This window comes from Stegodyphus dumicola, chromosome 1, assembly GCF_044657685.1.
Source record: "Stegodyphus dumicola isolate Sdum_Otavi_A_Nest chromosome 1, ASM4465768v1".
NCBI classification, from domain to species: Eukaryota; Metazoa; Arthropoda; class Arachnida; order Araneae; family Eresidae; genus Stegodyphus; species Stegodyphus dumicola.
In genome coordinates, this window is record NC_140768.1 from 227440553 (window position 1) to 227458035 (window position 17483).

The 17483-nt window shown below is 35.4% G+C and overlaps 1 long non-coding RNA gene across 9 annotated transcripts in view; it reads left to right on the forward strand.

Moving 5' to 3' along the window:
* The window catches only part of LOC118200087 (uncharacterized), a 730533-nt gene that overhangs the window by 622450 nt on the left and 90600 nt on the right, over positions 1 to 17483 (forward strand). The window contains exon 6 of one of the 9 annotated variants that reach the window (XR_015039753.1): positions 2261 to 2354. The exons of the other annotated variants lie outside the window; for them this stretch is intronic. This is a non-coding gene — a long non-coding RNA (uncharacterized LOC118200087). The remainder of the gene's footprint in view (positions 1 to 2260; positions 2355 to 17483) is intronic. 9 annotated transcript variants of the gene reach the window in all.

Consider the following 17483-nt stretch of genomic DNA (forward strand, 5'->3'; position numbering starts at 1 on the left):
AAATAAATAAAATAAAAAAAATAAATAAATAAATAAATATTATAGCGTTTGTTAAGTAGTAAATACAATTATTTTCAATTACTCAAAACATTTTAAGAAGTCAATCTAATGGAGATCAAATTCGAAATTATGATAGCTTTTTTTGCTGTATTTATCTCTATATCCGAGCATCCCTTGCTGCAGTCGTTTACTGTACTGGCTCGGATCTGTACCTTGGCAATCTTGGCAATTTTGGAGTTGAAAACAGTAGCCTGGGGGTTTCACTTGCCCAGCTGGGAGATAACTCGAGCCCAAATTTGTTTGGCCCAGTTCGGGAGTGTTGGCGTAAGTCATGTTCCGTAGAAGAAGGCAGCTTGCTGTAACAAAAAATGAGGTGTGTGATCTGAAAGAAGTATAAAATTAAAGTAATTTACCCCAAAAGGATGACAATTCAAATAATACAAATCAATTAATATTTATTATATATTGAAATCAGTAAATTTTGAATCAGTACCAGCATAAATTAAGTAAATATCGCCAGACAGAAGAATATCGGTCGTGATCGTATAGTGGAAGAATAGACAGAAGAGTATCAGTGCTACTATTTTGAATCCTGACCTCTCGTACGAGATGTCGTAATATTCTAATCAAAGCAGAACTCCTTCCATCGACGTAAAGCAGTTTCGTGATAAAAAAAATAACATTTTTTAACGGCGGAAATTGAGTTAGCTGGTTATTCCAATATATTTTTGAAGAAGCACAAGTCGGAAAGTACGGAACGTTCTAGCACGTGCACATGAAGTCTTTTCGAAGATTTTTAAATTGTAGAACGTTATTCATTACCGTCAGATGTTTAGGTATATAGATCCTTTTAGTTGTATCTTCAGTTTCAATTTCTTTACTAGAAGGAATACCATGGCTCTACATCCAGCAACGGAAATAGCAGACAAAAAAAGGAACGAAAAAGAACAAAAATGGCGCACACGTCAGCCGGGGTGAGGACAGCCAGAAGCCCGTTCTACACCTTCGGAGCCCAACAGCAGAAGGAAAAGAAACCGGTTGTAGCCGTCAATCTCGCCTTGTCATTCAGCGGTCACAGTGAACACATTTGATGTTGAATAAATGTGAAGGCTTGCCTGCACACTTGCGAATACTGGAGGGAGCAATTTTGGGAGACCAGTCAGATCTCCATGCGTGCATTGGGAGCTTGGAATTGTGAACCTGCGCGCCCGGGAGGTAGCAATGGTTACAGGGAAACTTTTAAGTTGGCCCTCTCGGATTGGGACCTCAGAGCGGTAGCTTGATGAACCTGTGGAAAACTTTGATTGGTGACCCAAACCCTGCCTAATATGAAGACCTTTCAGTTGGGACCGGTCCGTATAATGCTAAACAGGGGGAGCACGATAGACAATTATTGTTATTGTTATATCCGATCATACAACACTCAGAACAACTTCATGAATACTTATAAGCACAATCAAAAGCATCTGTCATTCATTTGAAGGCAATTATGGTAACAGAACGATTTTGCCACTGTCTGTTCCAATTTTGATTAAGAATATACCAAGGGAGCAGAATCCAAGAATTTTGTTTTCCTCTTCTTCTACCACTTGCCTCTCAAGGAAACCTTCTGTTCATCGGATATTAAATGCCCTCATTCCACAAAGACACCGCATATTTATAAGCATTCGTGTCGTCTCCAAAAATCGAAACTGAATCCAGTTATTTTGCAGTTCGGTTTGTTAGTCACTACCACAGGGTTGCTTTTGTAAAATATAATTTAATACTCAATTGTTTTTAACTTCATAATATGAAATTAGGTATTCTTTTCTTTTAAATTACCGCAACATCAGGTAATTATCAGACATAGCAGACTTATAGACAGACTTATAGACTTATAGCAGACTTATAGACAGGCTTATAGACTTATAGCATACTTATAGACTTACAAGTCTTTGTTTCGTATTAAGCGTATAGGCCACCGAAGCCACGATGAGCTTCTTAGTTTCGAAATGCTCTTCATTCAGTGAACACATTGTCTATTTTTTTATAACTGAATTCGCCAGCCGCATTTGTCATTGTTTGTGGAAATCGTCAAGGAGAAAGAACAGAAATGACAGATTTTGGATCGAAGGAAGTCTATATGATTTTCTTTGTGCTACAGAGTGTTGAAAAGATATTTATAAGTACTACAAATCGTAAGTTCTTTATCAAATCCTAAAACTAATGTTTATGTGTTATTAACTGTATATAGATAACTGAAAATTTTATTTCGGAGCAGGAAACATGAAGAGTGTCCAATGTTCTCCCCAGGACTCAAACTCCGGACCTTTCGACTGCTGACCAGAAGCGGTTTCCCCCATGGAAAGCATCCGGTAAGGAGAGACAATATCCTTACAAGTATTTTCTATATGCGAAAAGTCGAATCTTCTTTCCTTCGAGATAGAAAGGTGCATCTTGTCAAAATAAGTTATTAACAACTGTTGCTACTTTAGAATTAAAATAGAAGAAAGATATGTAGTCAGTTTTTTCAACTAGCCAAAAATTGAGCTGCATTGAATGACAGTGGTTATTTACTTAGATAAAAACATATCAGGAAGTTGATGAAATTAGTTTGATATTAGAAGTGTTGTATAAACATGTTCACATGAAATAATTTAATAAATTTTTAATGAAGTACATGAAAATTCTTTTAGATTTCTTCGCTCATACACTTGAATATTAACGTTTTCTCGATCGTGTTTTTAATTTTCGGAGGGCATGGCAAGCTGTGTATGAAATTATATAAATTATGACAATTGTAAGCTTTAACGAAAGATGGCAAACTAAAATGGATAATTTCGTGCCATTTTATGCAAAAATTACAGCAAAGAAGCATTCAATTATTTCAACTCTGAGCCTTATAATAGTAATCTTACAATGCTTGAGTGGCGGAGAGCCTGTTGCATATGCGTAGGTCTAGTCCAGATCTGGATGGCATTAGCTATGAAATGGTCAGGCATCTATCTTACAAGCCACTGACTGTCCTTCCTTTAATAAAGTGTGGAAGAAACATACCTTTCCTAGTTAGTGGAAGAGAGCTTTTGTTATCCTTTTTTGCTAAACCTTGTAAAGACCCAAAGAATCTCTTAAATTACCGGTCAGTTGCACTTCCATTTGTATTTGTAAGTTGGTTGAAAAACTGATAACTCCCGCCTGATCTTCTATCTGGAGAGGAATAATGCAACATCTTCGTATAAGTTTTCCGAAAAGACAGACTACGGTGGATAAGATACTGTTTCTTGAAACGTCTATCCGTAAAACCTATGTGAAGCGGAATCAGTCTCTCTGTTTTTTTTATATGGAGAAAGCTTACGACAAACGTTGGAGGTTGGAGATATGGCATTTTACTGGACTTTGTTTCACTGATCTGCGTGGTAACTAATCAACTTTTATTCATAATTTTTTAAAAACTAGGATTTTTCAAATAAGAATTCTTTCTGTTTTTTTCAGATGTTTTTGAAAATAAAAAGCGTGTGTCACAAGGCTCTTCTCAGCATTATGCTTTTCAGTTTAAAAATAAACTTCGTCCTAAAAGAGCTCTCTCCTGCTGTTTCAGGATCATTATATGATGATATTCAGATAAATTGTCAAAGTGCGGATATGAGATATGGGGACTAATATGGAGTATGGTCTCCTCTTACAGCCAGACAGATCGCGAAACGTGACACTATACTGAACTCGAGGCAGCTGAAGAATCCATGGGGCAATCGATCACACTTTTGCAGCAAGGCGCTTTTCAACTTCGGGATACCGCCCAACCGGTTGCGTCGCTGACTAGTGGTTAGCGTTGCAAAGGACACGGGTTCGAATCCCGGAGAAGGCATGGATGTTTGTAAATGCATACTGTCGGTGCGACATGGCAGCACTCTAAATACGCGGCGAGCCGAAAGTCCTCTCGTGTAGTTTGGTGGATGGGAAGAGGGGTAGACGACCCTCTTATCCGTCCTCTTACGGTGCTCTTCATAAAATTTAAGGGCGGAACTGAGCTCAATTGTACTGTCACATGTAAGGTGCTCAAGGTAACTTCGGAATGGTTCTCAAAAAGGAATAACGAATGAAATCTCCCTCCCAAGATAGTACCAGACATGCTGTAAGGGGAAGATTTGGCTGACCAGTAGATCCGGAGAATATCCTCACTTTCCAAGCAATCGTCGACCATCTGAACCCTATGTGGACAAGCGTTCTCATCTAACAATAACCCAGGACCAATTGCAATCCTAAAAAGTCAAACTTGGGGGCTCTAAGACCCCCTCTCTGTACCTCATAGCAGTCAGAGAATCTTTGTCTAACACATGTAGGATGTGCAGCCGTCCGACATAATGCCTGCTCAAACCTTTACACCTCCACTCGTATAGCAAATCTTTTCCTTGATGAGAGAGGAATCCATTGGCGTTCCAGGCTCTTTCCAGATACAGGTACGCCAAGAATTAGTATCCAAACTAAAGCTGGATTCATCTGTAAAACGCATGGTGCTCCACTGAAGCCTTGTCTCCAAGGCGCATGTTTTCCACATCATGTTAAATGCGCTGTGTTGTATGCTGCAGTGAACGGAACCAAACAGCGAAGCTTTTGGGATACAGCCTATCTCGTGAAGCCTTCGGGCAACTGCAGACCGTTAAACTCGAGCTCCATTGGCAGCATATAGTTCACACGAGAACTGCTAAACTAGAGCAATCCTGTGCCGCTGTGCTAAAAGTGTCGAACAAAGATCTTCATTCGTCGTTAGGAATCGCAGTCGACTTTGTCCAGGTCTTCTCGATATGGATCCAGTGTTCTGAAACTGTTTCCACATATTTCAGATAAAATTAGACGTCGCACTGAGCTCTGTAGCTACCTGGGTTTGTGATTGTCATGCCTCTAATCTACCGACGATTGTCCATCTACTTATTTTACCTGATACCTTATAAAATTTACCCATTTCTTGCTAGAAACATGAGGAACGTCGTGAAAGAGTACAAGCCCACATATCGCCGAAAACCCCTCGTGCGCTTATATTCCCTCCGCAATCGCAGACACACACGCGCACGTTTATGTATTCGACTCTGAAGATTTGCATATTTCTTCGGTGGCATAATTAGGATACGTTTCATAAAAATAGACATAATTTGTAAAGTTGCTTAATTTTCCACACAAGTGCATTAGTAAGATTGCATATCGGCAACTTTTTCGGAGCGTAGAAAAATGTATAGCAGTAAAGTTCATGTATATAGAGATCGGTCGAAAGCAGTTGGTCATGTTCAAGTATCATTTATTACAGTAGGATGTAGGGAGGGCAGGCGATTGTTTTCTCAGTATTTTACATCTAAATTAACTGATGTTTATTATTCCCTTTCATTCATGTCTAAGCTATGTCGGAGAACGCTTATTATTTATTCTGACTCATTCAGTGTTCTGATCAGTGATTCATTCAGTGATCAGGCGGGAGCTTTAGAAACATTTTCCGACACCCAGAATTAGGTAATAGTTGAAGTTCTAAAGTTAAATACAAACTTAAGAAGTCGCGGATATCAAATTATTTGCTACTAGCTTCACAGGCAATCAGAAATAAGGCATAATTCTGCCTTATCACGCCTACGCAGATATCCAGAGAAAATATGCTGTTGGACTGTCAAGTCACTTCAACACTTTCAGAGATATCGGTAATGTCATCATACAGAAGATCTGAAGGAATCGAAGCAACTTTGGGACATTCAGCCTCAAGAGATTGTAAGGAGTGAGCAGTGTAAAATCTAAAGTAGGATATCGGGAGTTTGTTTATAAAACGTAAGAAGGATGTTCTTTTAACTCACCTTAGAATAGGCGACACTTAGCTGAATTTTGAAAGCCAAGAAAGAGCCTTGTATGTTTAAATTTTAATGCCTTTCGTTTATTCACGTATCTGTCTCATTTTAATTGTCTACATTTTTAGTCTTCGTCAGAAGCATTTTAATAGCTGACTTACTTGTTTTGACCGTTTAATAGTTTTATTCATTAGTATTGTATCTTATTAAAATTTATCAAAATAAATCACATTGCTTTCTATTTGGTGCATTGTAAACATCTTTGGTTTCGTACCATGTCTCGTCATATGTTATGCAGCAAATTCCAAACATAAACTGTAAAGTTAAATATGAAATTACCACAAAGACCGTAGTATCATTATAATCTTTGTTGCAATTTATCATTAACACTAAAACATGCTTGAGTATATGATGCCACTTTTATTCTATAACACGAGGGTGGATATTTTCTTCCTCAGAATCGCAGGTGGCGGATCGGTTGAAAATACAAACAATTCAAAATGATCGTCATTACGTGTAATAATTCATTCTTTCTCTCCTTTTTTTCCCAAGAGAAGAGCGTGAAATATCACGCTTCCTCATTATACTACAAGAAGAATAGATTGAAGTGGTGGGAAGGGGAAAAATGCACCAATCACCGTGATAGATTCCGAATCGTGTGTTTGGATTTTCTCTGCAGAATTTAAAGCCATCCTCAAAGGGAACTGACTTTCTGTCCTCCCTCATGTGTGTCCTAATTTATTTTTTGTTTCCTTTTTATATTCGAAGTGGTGGCTATTACTGCAAAATCATTAAATTTGCTGGCTACTATTATTATTTATACATTAAACATTATTTGTAAGATCCTATTTCCCATTCAGAGGTGAAGGGTCCTCTTTTTCTAAGGGCGGTTAACTTCGAGAGCCAATGGAAATGAGGTTGCCTCGATATGCTTCTCATCTAAGCAGTTTTATTTTATTTACATGATGTTTATTTTGTCAGGTTCCTTTTGTTTCTTTTCCCAAGATAATAAGTTGTTTACGTTTAGAAGCTTTACCATTTGTACTAGAAATTTTGATGTTTAAAGTTGCTTCTCGATCGGTAAAATAAATCTGGAGTTTGTCAGTCTACAGAACAGCAAATGCGTTATCTCCTCCTGCTTAAACTGTACTCGTATGGATAAAAATTAATGCTTAAAATTACCTTTTTTACCCAGAAACTCTAGTGCAATATTAAAGAAGTACGTTTCGTTCTGAAACTAGATTTCCTTAAACTATAAGGCCTAGCGTGCCTTCGTGGTGTAACGGCAGCACACTGGGCCAGTATTCCAGAGGTCCGTGGTTCGATTCCCGGCGAAGGCGGTTGCATATTTTTCATCTTTTCTGCTTCCAGTTAACCTAATGACTCTACAAAACAACTGTTGGAAATATGTTGGAAACAACAACTAAAGAATTTAACTAAAAATTTTCCAATTATTCTGCAAAAAATTAAAAGAAAATAAAGGAAAAAAAGAAAAAAATGATTTTATTTATTACCAGGAAAAGATTCTCAGTTAATTATGAAATATTTACTTAGTAGCCTTGCAATTAACTTCGCAACTGGTAACAATTAATATTAACATTTTTAATTTTGGGCCCTCTGAAAAATCTATAATTACGCACTCATCCACCGAAAACAAATAGAATCAGGAAATACCTTTTTGTTCTCTTGTCACTGGATTTGAAATCAAATTTAAGAGCGCAAATTTAATTCAATCACATAAAATTATCTAATGTTCAATTAAGCTGGTAGTCTTTTGCTTTTTTGCCATTTTTGTTTCTTTGATGTAACAGAACTTTAATTCTTTTGGAATATACTGAATATATATTTAGTTTTGAAGTAAAAATCATGTAGTATTTGCTGGATTCTTAAAACAGAAACTGGCTCACAGAAATTTAGCAGATTTTTAGACTGTAGCAGCGCCGTGTGTAATATCTTGAAAGTAAAAGTTATAATGCAATAACTGAATTCAAAATAATCGCATTAATGAATGCATACATTTACTACGAATAACGGAAATCATGGATAACCCAAAATAATCCAGAAAAGTTATAAGTCATGTACGTATAATGTAAACAATAATGTATTTTCGACGATTTTAAATGAGCCAATGAACAAAACCTAGTGAATTGCTTAAAATAAAATTTAATTAAAGCAATAGTTTCAATTTACATAAATCTGTCATTCTTCTTCTAGAAGATATCTATTATATTTACAGTCATATTGACATTCTATCAGATTGTAAGGATTTTAAGTTTTATTAATGTTTATTTTATTTTAAAACTTTCCTATCCTCTCTTATTTTATATTTCCGGCCAGAATAAAAGTGGGTAGAATTGTTTATGCTAATGAGGTTGCGAACTGTGTAGATATTTAGGATGTGGATTTTAGCCAAAAGAAGAAAGAGACTTCTTGCTGCCTTACCACGCGCATGCTTTTCAGTCAGTTTAGGTCTGCCTTTAAGGCCAAAATTTAGTTCTTTCTGATATTTGAAGACGTATTGTAGTTTTTTTTTTTTTTTTTTTATTTTTTTTATTTTTTATTTTTTGCATTCCGCTCACTATATATGTTGTGTTAAAAGGCCAATCTTCCCATTTCTTCTCTCTGTAAAGCATCTAAGTTTAGTTCTTATTCAGTTTAGTTTATTTCTTATTTTCTACATTTTAAACCATAAATGCAGGTCACTGTATCCGGAAGTGCGGAAACGGCTGTACGGTGTGAGAAATAAAGAGTAAATTTAACACTTCTTACCTTTGTTGTATCTTCAACACACGCACGAACATAAATTTTGAGTAAGCTCCAAATTCCTACTCAGGACTCCAGTTGTTTCCAAATGAAATTAGAAGGAACAGTAGTCCTGACAAGATAATATGGCAAATTAGGCATAAAACTATGATCCTATTAAATTTGAACTAAAACTTTATTTTGCTTATGGACTTCTAAACTTTTCCCCTTAGCCATCTTACCACTTCACTTTTAGCTTCATTTTCCTCTAGGCTTTCTTCCACTAACTTCTTTTGAGACATAAGAATGTGCATAATAATAATTGTCTCAGTACAACAAAACGGTGCGTCATTTGTTGTTTTTGTGTTTCTCCACCTAGAAATCTGAGTTTTCTTTACTTAGTCAAAGCTTAGAATTTTGGAAATTTCAAAAAAGTCAAATGGTGATTCTTTTTTACCAGCAACATATTCTTAATTTGTATTATTTTGAATCAGACTTTTTTCCTAATTAATTTTAACATTAATTTTAAGCTTTTTAACTTAAAATTAATTAACTTATTCCAAGCATTTAGATTAACTGCATCAAAAATCTTGACATTCTTCCAAAACTCATCTTCTTCAAGTATCAGTTCCAGAACATTTAGTTGCATTTGTGAATCCTAAATTATACTGGACTGTTGATATGAAATTGCACTGGGAATCAGCACAAAGAATTTTTAGATACATCAGCAAAGCTTTTAAAGCTAAAGAAAACAATACATACATAACGATTGCTACAAACGTCTGATGTCGTTTCCAACGTATAGAATTGGGCAAAAGATATATAATACAGTTAAAAGTGCATATGAAATCCCTCAGCTGAAAGTACGTTAAGTTTATTAAAGTTTATTAAAGTTATGTTTATCAGAGTTTCATACATTTACGAATTACGGAATCTCTGAAAAACTTATTAGGAATTGCGCAATATGAAACGGGAGTGGGTAAATATTTTAATAAATGAGAAATTAGGTAAGATATAGAAATAACAGTTAAATTCTTTCTCAAGAATTATTGAAACTACAATCTTGAATATTTGTATAAGAATACTTGTATGATGTAGTGAAATAGGGACACTATGAACTTCAGTTTAAAATAAACAATAAAGTAATGCATAAATAATTGTAGTTAATAAGTAAACTGATTTCCTGGTATATTCTACAACTGAATGTGCTATATTTAAATGGAAAAAAATATATTATGATTACATATAAAGCGTATGTACAATAAAAATTTTTAAGGTGAAAGTGTAATAAAGGGCGGACTAGTTACATATACTTCAGAAAAAAATATTTGAAACTAGTCCTCAGAATGCTGAATCACATTTTGGAAGCAGTTTCAAGACGAAGAGATGCATACGAGAGCTTTAAACTTAAAAACTCTTCTGAGTCAACTATAGGTTTTTGTAATGACAAGTAACCCTAACGCTACGCAGGTCCAGTTTGCACCATTTTAGAATAAAACCAGTTTTGAAAGAGACTCAAAAAGGTAGAAAACATACTTTGTTATTATTTTTAACCTTTCTTCTCACATTAAATTCCATTTCTTATAATGCTGATTTTTAAATAAGAACGATAATTGTCTAGTCAATGGTTGAATACAAGAATTACTCTAATATGATTGATTAATCGGAGGAAACTGCTTTTAGAATTTAACTTTTGCTGCCGGAGTTTACTATTCTCGGTGATTAAACCAATCGAAAAGCAAATTTAATTTCTATGTAGTCTCCAGGATATTTTTATTAATCAATTTTGTATAGAAAGACGACCTGCATAATTGCAAATACCATATAACAGCAAAGATAATTGTACATGTCAATCACACTCAGAAATCAGAAGGACCAACAAATTTTTCACTACTTTTTAATTTCTTTATCATATTATTTTTGAGTTCTAAATACAACGTAATTATATTATTCGTCAAATGTTAAGCGCCAGAAAAACATGTCATTGAATTCCCCCTGATTTATATAAAATCCTTTCAGTTTATGCCGATTCTAATTACAGTAAGTTCTAAAGAATTGCTTATGCGGTTAAACTAAGGGCACCTGCTCTATAATAAAGCCCGTCAACAGACTTTGAGCGAGTAGCAAATTCGCTGGGTTTATTGTCAAGTTTCAGGACGATTTAGGAGTGAAGGTACATGCTTATTAAAATGTTTATACTCACTTATAAAGGTAACATCTTTGCACTAAATTCGCTTATATGTTCACTCGGCTTTGAGTAAGTAGCACACAACAAGATTAGTTAATAATTATTAATAAATTAAAAAGCAGCTATAAGAAAAAATTTAAATAAAAAATATTCCTCTTAGGTTCATTTAAGCGAAACAACAACGAGAACTATATTTAACTGAAATCTTAGGGACTACGGGCATGCATTTAAGAATCTCCGTAACCAATTAATGAATCTCCGAATCAGTCCCAAAAGTTCTCGTATAAGTTAATGAAATTAATTAGCTTGTCCTTATTATGTAAATATAAGCATACATACATACATACATCACCTGAGAGAGAGAAAATAATACATTATGAAGGAGCGGGGAAAATGTGATGAAAATTGAAACACAAACAACGAATCGATTTTATTATTTAGTCATTTTAATTCCAAGATTATAATGCACTAAACTAATTAAATATACAGGTTGATCATTTGTAAGTAAAACCATCTCCTTTGGTGATACAAAAAGGAATTCTTGACTCAGACTCAGTTTGCATTCCGGTAGTGTCTGAAAGACCACATTGTTTTCGCTAATTTCTTCAATTTGTCTTGGATTTGACTCTAAATCAGAGCAGTCAAACGACAGCCGATTGCATTCCACAAATTCTTTGACTGAAGAAGGATCTAGAGACTGCGATGGCAAAGGAAATATCTGGGTACTTTGAACACTTTGCATGCTGATATTTGTTACATGTCGCCGTGAATTATTTTTTTCAAAGAAGTGCATTTTGCTGTTTTTGAAGATTGCGCACCTCATCCATGTATCAGTATAATTGTACTTCCCAAGTGAATGGCTATAGATAGATGGAGGTAGCATTCCACACTCCCACGCTTACTAGCATTATGGCGGTGAATAGATATAGAAGTATTCTACCTGTCTCCTCATAGCTTCTAGACATACTTTCAGTGATTATTGTTAGTAAGGCAAAAACAAAATTCGTTATTCAATGAGTGCATACCCTCTGCGATTCATTACACCAAGAAGTCCAATCTTTACTACACCAGCTTCCTTAAAAATAGGTTAATTTTTGCTATTGGATTACTTTTATCAGCTCTGGAATAATTGCAACAAGAATTATTTTACTGATTTTTACTTCTTTGTACGAAGTAAAGGAAGTATTGCAATCGCGGAAAATTTCCGGTATCCTATTTAAAAAAAGAAAGAAAGAAAAAAAAAGACTGTTCATTTTAAAGCTGTGTTTGTGTGACATCTGGACGTACGGACAGATTAAAGGACTCGTTTTTCCAAAATAGATTGTAAAATGGATCTAAAATTGATTCAAAAGACTTTTCGTGATGTCTGTACGTACCTATGCGTTTCACATAACTCAAAAACGAGTAGTCGTAGAACGTTGAAGTTTTCTATATGGACGTGCTATAACATGTAGTTGTGCGCATTCTTTTTCGTTACAATCGGCCGTAACAAACAGATACATATTCCCACCCTATTATCCGCCTATTTGAGCTCAGTAATTTTATTCATGTTGATAAGTATATTGTTCTTATGCCCCGGTTAAGGATTTATGCCTTTAGTTAATCTGCATGCAATAGTTATAGAATTATCAACAATTTAATCCTATAAGTGTCGCTAAGCCTAACGAGGGTGCTATTTGCTTACACTTAAAACTGTATACAAAAGTGGATCAAGTCAGTTTGTGCTCCAACTTCAGTATCTTTTTGCCCAGTAGGACCAAAATTTAACTTTCAGTTTTCTACACCGAAAATTTGGTCTTCTTGCTCGTTGGCGAAATTGCTTCTTTTAGTGTAGAAACTCTAATTTTAACTGTAAAAAATGTTTTAAAGTGTTTTAACTGTATTTGGTATTTTAGGTTGTTCTATATTTCACAATTTTTAATGAAGATATTTTGATTTTTTATGTATCTTAGCCTTGCCGGGAAGTGAGAACTGAAATGATTGAATTAGAAATATATCTTTAAAATTTGTGGAGATAGGTTTGAATGAAATGCAGCAAAAAATTTGTGTAATTTAATAAGCCGTACAAAGTTGTCATGTGGTGTCAACATCAGATATTTATTCCAATAGTCGTTGAGCTCCATTAAGTGGGGATGTGAAATTTCGATCACTGTTTGTCAATTTTAACCTTGTTAAAAATTTTTGAAAATTATTTTAGTGAATACATTGGCGAAATTAGATATGCAACTACATTGCCTTCTGATGCGATACGTGTATAATTTTCTTGTCAATTGGTAATGCTTGTTTTATTTTTATTTGTTACATTCCTTTTGTCGCATCAATTTTAAATTAGACAAAAACATGTCAGTTAGATGTTGCTTTACTAGCATGTGGCATTTGGTTTTATTACAACATTTAAATATCTGCAGTTTTCCTTGTAATTTATTCCAGTTTGCATCCATTTCATTCTTTTTCGTGCTTACTTGTTATTATTTCCTTTACTTATCAATTTTGTGTATTTAATCAGCTGGCTATGGTATGTTGCTGCAGTTTTTCATCCGCATTAAAAAATCCGTATTTAGTTTCTCCTATATATATGCGCGTGTGTGTAAAAAAATGTATAAGTATAGGTAGTGTTTTTCAAAAATACTGCTAAACTGTTAAATTAGTATATGAGGAACACCGTACAGTGTGCGAATTATGATATTAGTAGTAGATAAATATCGCGTTTTAACGAAAGTTTCCCGCCACCGCCAAGTATCGCGTGAGCAAAGAGTTCGCGTTGGCGTGTTTAATTATGTTTTATCAAATGAATTTGGCATTTGAAAGAAAGAGACTTGCTTAGAGCCACCTACAGAATGTCAACAAATCATGTGTGCAATTTAGGTACTAATATTGTATCACTGTGAAGGTTTGGTACCAAAAGTTCAAAAATAAGGACAATGACATTCAAGAGCAGAGCATTCTGACCGGCCTACTGATGTTGATGAGGCCCGCCTGCGAGAACGTGTGGAAGAGAATCAGTATGCAATCACTCGAGAACTTGCTGTTCCATGTCCATTAATCGGGCTATCTATGCATCGCGTAAACTTGACGTACAAGTTCAATCGCTGGGCTTCGCATGAGCTGATTCAGATCAGGCTGCACTTATCTGCACATGTTCGGGCTGCACTTATCTGCTCGAATATCAACGCAAGGACAAAATTCTGAGCCGGATCGTCACTTGCGATGAAAAGTGAATTTACTTCAACAGCACAGGTTGAAAAGTGGGTTGGTCTGATTCCAGCGAGCTCGTCGGAAGCGTCTCAAAGCGCAATTTGACTAACAAAAAGATTAAGTTTTGCATCTGGTGGGATTACGGTAGTATTGTCCACAAAGAGTATCTGAAAAAAGGTAAAACCCTCGACAGTAAGATGTACGATGTACAGCGAAATGCTTTTTCGTATGGACGCCGCTATCAAGAAAAAAGTCAAACTGAGTTCTGACACAAAAGGTAATGCTCCATCAAAATAATGCAAGAGCACATGAGTTTGCATTTACCTGATGGACTCTGTAACAACTCGATTGGATCTTTTACCACACCCACCCTCTAGCCCTGACATCACTCTTTAGAAAGTCTACCTTTTTTCACACCTGCAGCTACATCATGCTGGTGCTATCTTTCATTCTGCACAGGACGTCCGAAATGAGTTTGATCTGTTTCTGGACTCACGGCCACGAAGTTTCTGGACCGAAGGCTTTGAAAAGCTAACAAAACGTTTGCAGAAACTTTCGTTACAACCAGAATGAATAGTTAGGCAAAATAGAAGTAATCTGAAAAATGTTTAATCTCCGCATTGGGAATTATAAGAAACAAATTAACTTTCCAAACAAAGGTAAGTTAGGATTAAAGAAAATGAAAACACGATTTTTAAAAGGGATTTAATTATTTACCAAAATTGAATTTGAAAAAATGGTAATAAACGTAACCGTTTGTCTGCAAAATATATTGCATACATAAAGAGAGAAACTGTTCAATATTTTTTCTTTACTATTCTGTTTTCTATCGTGCAAGCATTTTTAATATCTAAGATTTGTGCTTAATTAACTCATAAAATGCAAAAGCAGTTAATGACATTTACTTTAATTGAATGATCAATAAATGTTTATAGAATCGTCTGAGAATATTTACCCATTTGATTTTCATTTCGCAAATGAAATAAAATGAAAAATTTTAATATTTTATTAAAATCTCAGTGAAATTTTATGCTTTTCAAGAAGTGTTTTCTGTCAGCTACAAATTATCATCATCAGAGAAAAAAGATCAGTAACTGCCAATCGATGAGGCCTGACATGATTCATTCTATATTATGAAAATACACGGCTGGATAAAAAAATCCCGGGTTAGCTCTGTAGCCTCCCAAAAATGGAGAAAAAGATTTCTCTAGCAACGATTGTTAACTTTAATCTTGAAAGGGCTGTTGTGCCATGAAAAGCCGTTGTATTAACAAGTGCTGATAGAAGTGGGCATCCTACCATTACTTCATTGGTCGTACAGATATATACCCATGGCACTAACTGTGCATCTCCGCTCCATTTGTGATGGAGAACACTCTAACGGATACATCTGAGGATTTTCCTCCCGTTCCATTACCATCAAAAACCTCAAAAGGACTTTCTGCTCATCAGTATTGTACCCAATGCTTCAGAGACACAATACACTTACAAACATTATCCTTTCTTCTGAAATCGAACCCAGGCCCAATGACACAGCTACCGGGTTCGCTAGTCACTATACGGATCAGCATGGCTTTAACTACAGGGGTTATTACAAAGAAATGTTTTGTGATTACGGCTATGTGGTGGTTGACAATGTGATCTGTGTAGTGATTAGCGACGATTGTTGCCCTTCCGTTGTTCTCGGATTCGAATCCGTAAGAAGGCATACAGTTTTGCAAGTGTATAGGATCTGTGTAGCATGGAAGCTTTTAAAATACTGACGAACCGAAAATTCTCTTAAGTGTTTTGGTGTAGGAGGCGAGCTTAAGATAGTGGAGGATGTGGGACATACACTTGCTTACCTTTGTTAGACGCCAGATGTCCCCGTCCTCCGTCACCTGTCACCTGCAGAAGGAGAGTAGTAAAAGAATCTCAGACCCGTTTCCCAGCGTGTTTTTCACCAAAATTTGGGCAGAAATACAATTACTTCGGAGAGACTACACCTGTACGACCAATGGTGAAATTCTGGTGTTCTTTCTACTTGTACGTGTACCTGTGTAGTAGTCTGGGATTATATGGTGGATAAAATGGTGGAACAACAATTCAACGTGAAATTCTGGTTTAAACCTAGCACATCGGCCACGGATGGAGTAAACATACTCCGGCAATGTGCCGAACATAATGTGTCAACACACACAGGTGCTTCTCAAAAGCGAAAGAATGTCCTTTGAAGGCGAAGAAAGATTTAGAAGTACTTTCTCTAGCATTATCATCAAAAATGTAGAATGAATTTGAAACTTCTGCATGAGGAATGTCGGAAGAGGATCACCTACACTGAAGGCATTGTTGTTATAGCGTATGGATCAATCCTAGTATCTTGAACATGCGACACATGAATTGAGTTTTCCACAAACATGTTCATCATACTGGACTTCCGCTGACTTCTTTCTTATCCCAAAGATAATAATGCAATCGAGAATTCTCCATTCTCACACTGATGACCAATGTCCATGATGTAATTTCAGATTGTTTACTCACACAAGATTACAAGGAACACCGCAATAATAACTCCAGCGATGTTTCTGGGCACACTGTGTAATTAACATTTGATTGATAATGTAGTTTCTAGTGAAACCATCTGCTGCCATTTGTTGGCATGCTCAAGAGTTAATCCCGCAACATTTTGATCCAACCGCCTACAGCCTACAGTAGCATAACATCAACAATAATTTAAAAGGTAGTTTTATTTACACTTCTTCTTACCATATTTTCAAACAAGTATTATTTTATATTATAAGCATAATAAAAAACATGTTTCTCTTATCATATAATAGTTTATTGTCGAAATTTTCAATTTACTGCTTGTATATGATATCGCCTGTATCAAAAATAAAATATAATAGTAATGGTGAATTTTGTAGAACGATACACATATTGCAATACTTTATCTCGCGTATAACATTAAATTCAATTTTGCTTAAATGAACTCTAATCTAATCTTCAAGCCTGAAAATAAATTTTCGTACTGGTTCTTAGTAAAATGTCAAATTGTAAATGATTTCAATAGCAAGTAATAATAACTAAAAATTTTTACCTTCAAACTAATCCACAAAACTGAAACTATCAAGCACGGATTTACTTCCATTTCTCATTTTCTTTCTCATAACAGACAACACTCAAATAGTATATCTTTCACAAGTCAAATTTTATTCTAAGACTACACGCTATAAAATTATGTAATAGTCAAGCAAACTCGCTAATTAAGCGCAACACTGTTCACGACCATTACAACCAGAGGAGTCTCTTTAAAGCCGGTGACAATTGTTAGTTTTCCTTCTCTTAGGAAACAGAAGAGATGGAAAATGAGCAATGCTCTCGCCGGGACTCGAACCTCGGACCTCTCGAATACGCGCGGAGTGTAGTAACAGATTAAAGAGACGTAGCCAGAAAGCAAACGGGCGCTATTCAAGAATCTTAACTCTCTGTCTCTCTCTCGAAGTTAATAAAACTTTGGCTTAAATACTTTCTACTTCTCATTTGCATTTAACGCGATTCTAAAAACTCATTCTGGTAAG